A 9,459-nucleotide genomic window follows, 5' to 3' on the forward strand; every position below is an offset into this window, starting at 1 on the left:
ATGCAAAAAAAAATCATTGATACAGTTTCTGCGAGATAATGTTGATCTCTTAGCATGGAAAGCTGCCGACATGCCGGGCATAGATCCCAAATTAATGAGCCACAAGTTGGCAGTCTACCCGGGATCCCAACCGATACAACAAAGACGAAGAAAACTTGGGCCAGAACGATCTCAGGCTGTAGAAGAACAAGTACAAGCACTACTAGAGGCAGGGTTCATAAGGGAAGTTAAATACCCACTATGGCTAGCAAACGTCGTTTTGGTGAAAAAATCAAATGGGAGGTGGCGAATGTGCATCGACTACACCGACCTCAACAAAGCCTGCCCAAAAGATCCTTACCCACTCCCAAGCATTGACGCTCTAGTAGATGCTTCATCAGGATACAAGTATCTCTCATTCATGGACGCATACTCAGGGTACAACTAGATACCAATGTATCCGCCAGACCAAGAAAAGACCTCGTTTCTTACACCTAAGGCAAATTATTGCTACATCGTGATGCCTTTTGGCCTGAAAAACGCAGAAGCCACTTATCAAAGGCTAATGAATAACGTCTTCTCAAATCACATCGAAAAAATCATGGAGGTCTACGTGGATGACATGTTGATAAAGACACAAAGCGAAGAGACATTGCTAACCGATTTGATTCAAGTATTCGATACCATAAGGGAGCACGGCATGCGACTCAACCTCATGGTATGCAACTTAACCCCATAAAGTGCACCTCGCGGTAAAAGCTGAGAAATTTCTAGGCTTCATGCCCACCCAAAGAGGTATCGAAGCAAACCCAGATAAATGACAGGCTATACTACACATGAAAAGTCTGACCTGCGTTAAAGAGGTACAACAGCTCAATGGAAGGTTGGCAGCCTTGTCCAGATTCCTAGCAGGATCAGCGATAAGATCCCTCCCTTTCTACGCTACCTTAAAGAAGGGAAAGAACTTCAAATGGACAGCGGAATGTGAACAAGCCTTCAAAGACTTCAAAGAATTCTTGGGGCAACCACCTATCCTATCTCAACCACAAGAGGGAGAATCGCTCATACTATACCTCGCAGTAGGAAGTCGGGCAATAGCCTCAGCACTGATTCGAGAAGACGAAAGAGGACAACAACCCGTCTACTTCATTAGTAAAGCACTACAGGGGGTCAGAGCTAAACTACCAGAAAATAGAAAAATTTGCATACGCTCTAATACTCACCTCCCGGCGACTTCGCCCATACTTCCAGGCACATACCATCAAAGTTCAGACCAACCAGCCCATAAAAGGGATATTACAGAAAACAAATCTGCCAGGAAGAATCCTACAATGGGCAATCGAGTTGTCCGAGTTCGACCTCCAATATGAGGCACGGACAGCCATCAAATCACAACACCTGGCCGATTTCATCGCAGAATTCACAGACATCCCGGAAATCCCCATAGAGTGGAACATATACGTCGACGGATCCTCAAATAAAACAGGAAGTGGTGCGGGTGTGATAATCGAAAGCAACCAAGGAACTCAACTTGAGCTCTCCCTTAAATTCGGATTCTCGGCCTCGAACAATCAAGCGGAATACGAAGCGCTACTAGCCGGTTTGAAGCTGGCTAGGGAGGTTGGAGCTCGGAAACTCAACATCTACAGCGACTCACAAGTCGTTACCTCACAAATAACAGGAAACTACCAAGATAAAGACCCGACCATGAAAAAATATTTGGATAGAACCAAAGAACAGCTCGGACAACTCGAAGAATACAGGATCTACCACATTCCCCGTGAGCAAAATGCTCGAGCTGATGCACTTTCAAAATTAGCCAGCACCAAACCAGGGGGCAACAACAGAAGTCTCATCCAGGAGATACTACAGAACCCGTCAATATCGGAAGAAGAAGTCCTAGCCATAAAAGGTTGGCGGAGGAGAAAAGTTCCACACAATCGAGCTGGGCGGAGTCCAACGACGAGAAGAGCTTCGCCCATAATCAACTACCTCAAAACAGGAACACTTCCGACAGAAGAAAAGGAGGCAAAAAGGCTAAAAAGGGAGGCACAGTACTACACTATCATAAACAACACACTATACAAAAGAGGGATATCAACACCTTTACTAAAATGCATACCGACTTCTAACACAAAGGAAGTCTTGGAGGAAGTGCACAGCGGCATTTGTGGTAATCATCTCGGAGCGCAAGCCCTCACCAAAAAGATACTCCGGGCGGGATTCTATTGGCCAACTCTACAAAAGGAGGCTACAGAATTTGTGAGGACATGCCCACCATGCCAAAAGCATGCCAACTTTCACATCGCGCCACCAGAAAATCTCATCAGCGTGACCTCGCCCTGGCCATTTGCGAAATAGGGACTCGACCTTCTCGGACCCTTCCTACAAGGATCGGGACAAGTAAAATTCCTCATAGTAGGAGTAGACTATTTCACAAAATGGATCGAGGCAGAACCCCTAGCCAATGCCACCGCTCAAAGAAGTCGAAAATTCCTATATAGGAACATTATTACGAGGTTCGGAATACCATACTCCATCACCACGGACAACGGTACCCAATTTACAGATGCAGACTTCAGAAAACTGGCTGCCGACTTGAACATAAAACACCAGTTTACCTCCGTTGAACATCCCCAAGCCAATGGACAAGCCGAAGCGGCCAACAAAGTCATATTGGCCGGACTAAAGCGGAGGCTACAAGAAGCAAAGGGAGCTTGGGCCGAGGAACTTCCACAAGTCCTGTGGGCGTACCGAACAACCCCCCATTCTACTACAAATGAATCACCATTCCGACTAGCATACGGAGCGGAGGCAATGATTCCAATAGAAATTGAGGAAGGATCTCCCCGAGTAGTCCACTACAATAAACGAGTAAACTCCCAACTTCAGAGAGAAGAGCTCAACTTGTTACCCGAAATCCAAGAAAGAGCTCGGATCAGGGAAGAAGCTCTAAAACACCGAATGGCTTCCAAATATAATCAAAAGGTAGTGCCGAGAAGCTTTGCAGAGAATAATCTCATCCTAATCCGGAATAACATTGGAACAACTTGACCTGGAGAAGGGAAGCTGGCAGCAAACTGGAAAGGACCCTATCGAGTCATAGAAGTACTTGGGAAGGGATACTACAGACTGTCCGAGCTTGATGGACGAGAGCTTCCCCGATCATGGCACGCCTGCAACCTACGAAGGTACTACAGTTAGAAAAGGTAAAAGGTCTCACTAAATGGATGCACTCTTTTTCCTGAAAAGGTTTTTTAATGAGGCACCAGGTCGAGACCTAGACTAGAAAAATCCCACATGTATATATTCGCATTTTCCTTTAAATAAAATATATTTTAGATATTCTACAAGAGTCCAAGACGCATTAATCTGAAGTATTCATCGTCCGATTATAAAGCAACAGGTCGGCAGAAAGTGAAAAAAAAATTTCACTGCCCGACCACGATAAAGATAATCGTCCGATAAAGGTGAAAACGCGATTCACCCAAAGGACGATCTAAAGATGCCAACCATTTTTCTACAAATCGGCAAAGATGAACACAGAATAATGTAAGAAGTTATCGAAAGCAATCCAAAAAAGAACCTGACGAGGTCTTACGGATAGCTAAAATAATAACTTAAAGACTGGCCGACGTGCGGAAGTCGGACCAAGTCAACCCAAGTTATAAGTAAACCCTGGAAAGAGATCTGACCAAACCCTATTAAAGAGGATTACTTTAACTTAGAAGGGCCCGACATAATAAAGTCTGCCCAAAGAGGTCTGGCCAACCCTATTAAAGAGGATTACTTAAACTTATAAGGGCCTGACATAACAAAGTCAGCCCAAAACTAAAAAAGTTATACGAATAGTCCCTGAAAGAGATCTGACAAAGATCCAAGAAAGAGGACTACGAAAAATAACTTAAAGGAGACCGACATAACCAAGTCGGACTCCTACCACTAAAAGTTATACGAATAGTCCCTGAAAGAGATCTGACAAAGATCCAAGAAAGAGGACTACGAAAAATAACTTACAGGAGACCGACATAACCAAGTCGGACTCCTACCACTAAAAAGTTATACGAGTAGTCCCTGAAAGAGATCTGACAAAGATCCAAGAAAGAAGACTACGAAAAATAACTTAAAGGAGACCGACATAACCAAGTCGGACTCCTACCACTAAAAAGTTATACGAATAGTCCCTGAAAGAGATCTGACAAAGATCCAAGAAAGAGGACTACGAAAAATAACTTAAAGGAGACCGACATTACCAAGTCGGACTCCTACTACTAAAAAGTTATCAACATAATCCCTGAAAGAGACCGAGTAAAGGCCCAGAAAAAGGGATCACAAAAATAACTTTTGAGGGGGACCAACATAAATCGGTCATAAGGTGCTAAAAAAACAAACAAAAGCGAGGAAACCGAGAAACAAGTCGGACCCCCCACAGGCACGGCCTCAAAAGGATCCAAGCTACAAACGATAAGCACGCAAACAACTTAAAGAGGCCAGACAGTAAAATTTCAACAGATATCATGCATAATACAATAAAGCTTTAAGAGGCCACCACAAAACCAACCTCGAAAGCTACTTTTGTTTTTCAAAAAGAGTTGCAAGGAAGACAACTAGAAACGTCAAAAAGAGCAAACAAAACAAAGTTCAAAAGCCCACAAACTGGGCTATTTACACAAAATATCCAGAAAAAAGATCAGCTAAAGATCGGGAGCTTTCCCGGCAGCATCAGTATGAGGAGAAGGAGGACGAGTCTGAAGGGGCACGGCATCTACGGTTCCATCATCCCAGTTTAGAATCTGGCAATCTACGGTTCCATCATCCCGGTTTGGAATCTGGCGATCCGAATCAGATGCAACAGGAGGAACAGAGGAGGTTGACACCTTAAGAGAAGGCACTGGGGGAGGATCAGCCTCATCATCATCCTGGTCATCAGGGACAATCTTACCATCCCTCACGACATTGTCCAGGCTAATGAGAGTCAAGTCGGCATCAGAAGCAACAACCCGGAACTGTTCCATCAGGTTCTCGGAGGTAGCAGTTACGTTACCCACAAGATGACCTTGAAGCTCACCATAATTAACCCGGGCTGTTTCCAAATCCTCCCGAAGATGCATCAATTCCCTATAAGCAGACATAGCTGTCCTTATGTTTCAACGCCATGTCTTCGGCCAGCTTCAAAGAAGCAGCAAGGGCAATAGAGCTGGCCTTCTCACTCTCCAACTCCCTCTCCACCTTCGCTAACTTTACCTCCAACTCTTGATTCGATCAGTCCAACTCCTCCTTCAAACCCTTGATTCGATCAAATTCCGACTTGGCCTCTTCCATAAAGGATTTTGTGGCATGAATCGGAATCCCCTGAATTGTTCGGAATATAGCGGCACCCATATGAGCCATCTTCACACTATTTTTAGTAATAAAATCCAAATGCCGAAGAAGAGACACGTCGTCCATGGAAAGCCCACCATAGGGGGCAATTTGCTGGTCAACAAACTCAATGGCATCAAAGTCTGGGGCATCCAAGTTAAAGGGCTTGGATGTTTTTTGCTTTTTCAAAGGTGGGGCACCAGAAGCAGTAGTAGAAGTTTGAGGAGGATCGACCTGATGAAACTGGGGAGTAGGAATTACTTTCCTCGGCCCAAGGGAACTCGGCACAGGAGGCTTCAGGGGGACCTGTGAAGATCCCTCGCCGGCAACCTTGGCCGAGATGTTCAGAGCAACAGTTGCCTTCTTCGCCTTTTGAAAGCCTTCATAGAGTCATTATTCTTTGACATCTCTACAAAACACAAAAATATCCACGACAAAGAGTTACAAAAGAGGAAGAAAAAGGAAATAAGTTTAGAAACAAGTCAGACAAATAGACAAGCAAATACCCAAAACAGTCCGAACCAAAGATGGATCACTCAAAAATCTCTTCGTATCCAGATGGGGAGGCTTCCCCCATAAATCTTTAAGAACAACTACAAAGGCCCGCTCAACCTCACTAAGCATTTCCCATGTGTAACGTGGCACTCTTACATTCTTTTTCCACTCTAGAGGAAAAGCAGGCTCATCATTTTCATCAAGAAAAAAGGGGCGGGCCCCTCGACTGCTCGAACTTTAAAGAAGTAGTTCTTGAAGTCCTTAAAGGACTCGTCATACATCGCAAACACTTTATGGCCCTGGGCGGACCGGAAAGATACCCAAGAAGCTTTCTTTTTTGAAGAACCGCCAGGCTTGGCGGAAACAAACAAGTAAAGAAAAAGAGTCTGAGAAGGTGTTAAATCTAGTTCACAACAGAGAAGTTGGAAAATTTTAATAAAACCCAGGAATTTGGGTGAAGTTGGGATGGAGCAATATTACACGACCACAACAAGTCGGTTTCAAAAGCAGTAAAAGGAAAAGTAACATTCAATTGGCTGAAAAAGTATTCATAGGCATAGAAGAAAGGACGCTCCCTCTCGATGGAAGTCGGAAAGCAAACCCTCTCATTAGAATCAGGAGCAACAAGCTCGTAATCCCCCTCACGAGCGTTGTTACCACAAATCCTATGACGCTTCCTCAGCTCTGTGCAAAATTCAGCATCCACAACAAAAACACACAACAAAACAAGGGAGTCCAGCCAATCGGACATCCCCTCAGGAATTCTGGAAGACATCTCTACAATGTTATTGCGAGAAGACATGAGGCCAACTAATCCTACAATTAAGAAAAGAAAATGAGGTTACTACAAACATCTCGGACAAAGGGGAAAACAACTCGGTCAATACTTCTGAGGCAATGAAAAGCAAGAAAAGGAAAACCCCAGGACTCAAACCAAAGCCTTGGGGCATCCTTTGGAGGCAACAACAAAGCAAGGTTTCCAGAAATACCCTACAGATCGCATCCCAGCATTTCTCAAAAAGGATTCAAAACAACAAAGCGCTTTTTCATCAAAGAAAAACACAGCAAATGATTACAAAGCCTATCAAACAAAAACATTCCCAAAGCAACAAAGCATGGGACCATTAAAGATGCAACCTTTTTGAAAAAGATCAGACAGGAAGCAATCTCCAAAAGTAAGAAACAGATACGGATCTTCTACGAGTACCAAAAGCAACCAGAAAGCAAACAGTAAAATCCCAGAAAGCCTCAACAGAAATTCCAAGAAAAAACCACAAGAAGGAAGCACATCACAAGCAACAAATAAAAGATCGCAAAAAAAGATCCAAACTTTCAAACATGCAAAACCAGAACACTCACCAAAGTTAAAAACGAAGCTACGGAAAAAGCAAGAAAAGCTAGTACCAACCTGGAAAAGAGCAGCAAGCTTCAAAGAGGGAAGACGAAATCTGGAAATACCTTCTCACGAAGAATGCGAACAAAAGTAAATGTCACAAGAACCAATGCAAAATCCCAAGCGCCAGAGAACACCAAATGACGCCGCAACGAAATAAAAACAGAAAGTACAAAAGCAGAGAGTGGAGAGAACTGAGAAAAGAAGTTACGAAAGAGCAAAAGAAGAGAAACCATTTTCAGGTTTTCAAAATCCAAAGTAAAAGAGCCTAAGGGAAACGGGACAATTAATGCTCAAAATTAAAAGCATTAAACCCTCGAACGTTCCCAAAAAAGCACCGGTATAAAAGCGCGCGTCTTTTAGAGTAAACGTTCTACATTCAAAAGCAGATACAAAGGAATCGACAAAATGCTTGAGTTCGGCTTCACCAAAGAAGGACCGAAGTAAAAGACTCGGCCTCAAAAAAAAGAAGAAGACCGAGCTCAAGCAGGGGCACTGTTCATACCCTAGGTCTAGTTGTCCGACCCGGGATGTTCTACAGACAAAGCGACCGACCTCTTCAGGTCAGGATAACCCGACCTCTTCTCAAAGAGCTCGGCCAAGACACAGGAAAGCCCAAACAAAGGGCCCAAATAGAGGAACACGTCCCAAATCCAAGGGCAGCCCAAGCCCATAGAGATAAAGGCGGTTCCCTTAAAGATGACCTCACTTAAAGATAAGATAAAGATAAGATAAGATAACTAACTTATCTTATCCACAGGAGGCCACATTTCACCATTATAAATATACTGGAGCACCCAGGTATAACTCATACTCTGATTCTACTCAATACCTGCTTAATACCCTTGCTAACTTAAGCATCAGAGTCCCTTGCAGGTACCCCCCATCCTCCGGGGACGAAGGATCAGCACCACCACCAAGTCCAACAAGTCGACACACCAGCTCCGGCCGCCGTACACCTGCCGGACACGTCGGCTCCGACCAACACAGAAGATCTCATCCGAGATCGACCTACAGTTTCAGGTAACCCTCGGAACAGTCGCCTTGTCGCTAAACATCACGGGTCGGATAGCTCGACCCAGGGTATGAACACTCGCCGTCACCACAACGAAGCCACCTTCTCTTTTTCTGTTCAGCCGTTGCCCTGACGCACCTTTGCCCAGCATCCTCCCCAACGCCGCATCCTTGCCCAACGTGGTCGCTGATGTAGCCTCGAGCCAGCGCTGATCGTCCTCCCTGCTGCGTGTCTTCAATGGCCAAGTCCCGACCCGGTTCGTCACTACACCACCACCCTCCCCACTGTGAGTCTCTTGCGTTTTTATTGCGTTCATACCTATTTCTTTTTTCAAACCATATATTGGAGGGTGAAGAAATTGGGAGTTTCTTTTGAGTTGCAGCCGCATAATAAAATGAATATCCTGCTAAGCATGTGCTTGCAGAATCAGACAAATGAAGTAAAATACTAACGGTATATCCAAATAAACATCCACTTTAGAAAGAAAAAGAACTATCCGTATACATAGTAAAATAAACATCCGACTAAGTTGATAAGAAACAAGTAATAGGACAACAGCTGCAAGGGCACCAAGATCGCAATACAACAACGACGACTGTGGCACAGAAATGCGAGAGAACAGTTGCAGCAAAAATTAAAAAAAAAGACTTAAAATTATGATTAAACTTAATTAATTTAAAATTTAATTTTAAGATTAAAATTAATTTTTTTAATCTAATATTTACGTTATTCAAAAAAATATTGTTCCTATATTTTCTCTTAAAAAAAAAACAATGAAATCGCTGACTTGGGGCTAAAGTTGTCCTGGTCCGTTATCAGTTTTTAAGATCCAAACCTGTTCGAACCCACATTACACAATCTTATTAATCGGGTCAAATCCAAAGCCCATTCCAAATCGATAACCCCACGTTCCACTACCCGGAAAACGGCTTTCACGCTTTCACACCTTCACCATCGTATTCACTTCTTCCTTCCTTCCTTCCCTCTCTTCGCAAAAGAAACAGCATATGACCTGAGCTGAGAGAATAATACCCAAAAAAAATAAAAAAAATCACACTTTCACTCACATATTCTCCTCCTCCAAAACCTCAAATCTCAAATTTCTTAAAATCTTATACTTCCACTCCAATCCCTCCAATTCCCCCAATACGTCACCGTTTCGAGATTTAGGTTTTTAACCTTTTCGCACTTTTGGATCGAAACGGCATCGTAGCAG

The 9,459-nt window shown here is 43.7% G+C and overlaps 1 protein-coding gene across 1 annotated transcript in view; it reads left to right on the plus strand.

Annotated features, from left to right (window-relative positions):
* Nucleotides 1-9,155: 9,155 nt before the first annotated feature.
* LOC107465916 (uncharacterized) overlaps nt 9,156-9,459 on the plus strand; it is a gene marked incomplete in the record, with an annotated part of 8,233 nt that continues 7,929 nt past the window's right edge. Inside the window, 1 exon segment of the mRNA XM_016084905.3 lies at nt 9,156-9,459.

The sequence above is a fragment of the Arachis duranensis genome, chromosome 9 (assembly GCF_000817695.3).
Source record: "Arachis duranensis cultivar V14167 chromosome 9, aradu.V14167.gnm2.J7QH, whole genome shotgun sequence".
Lineage (NCBI taxonomy): Eukaryota > Viridiplantae > Streptophyta > Magnoliopsida > Fabales > Fabaceae > Arachis > Arachis duranensis.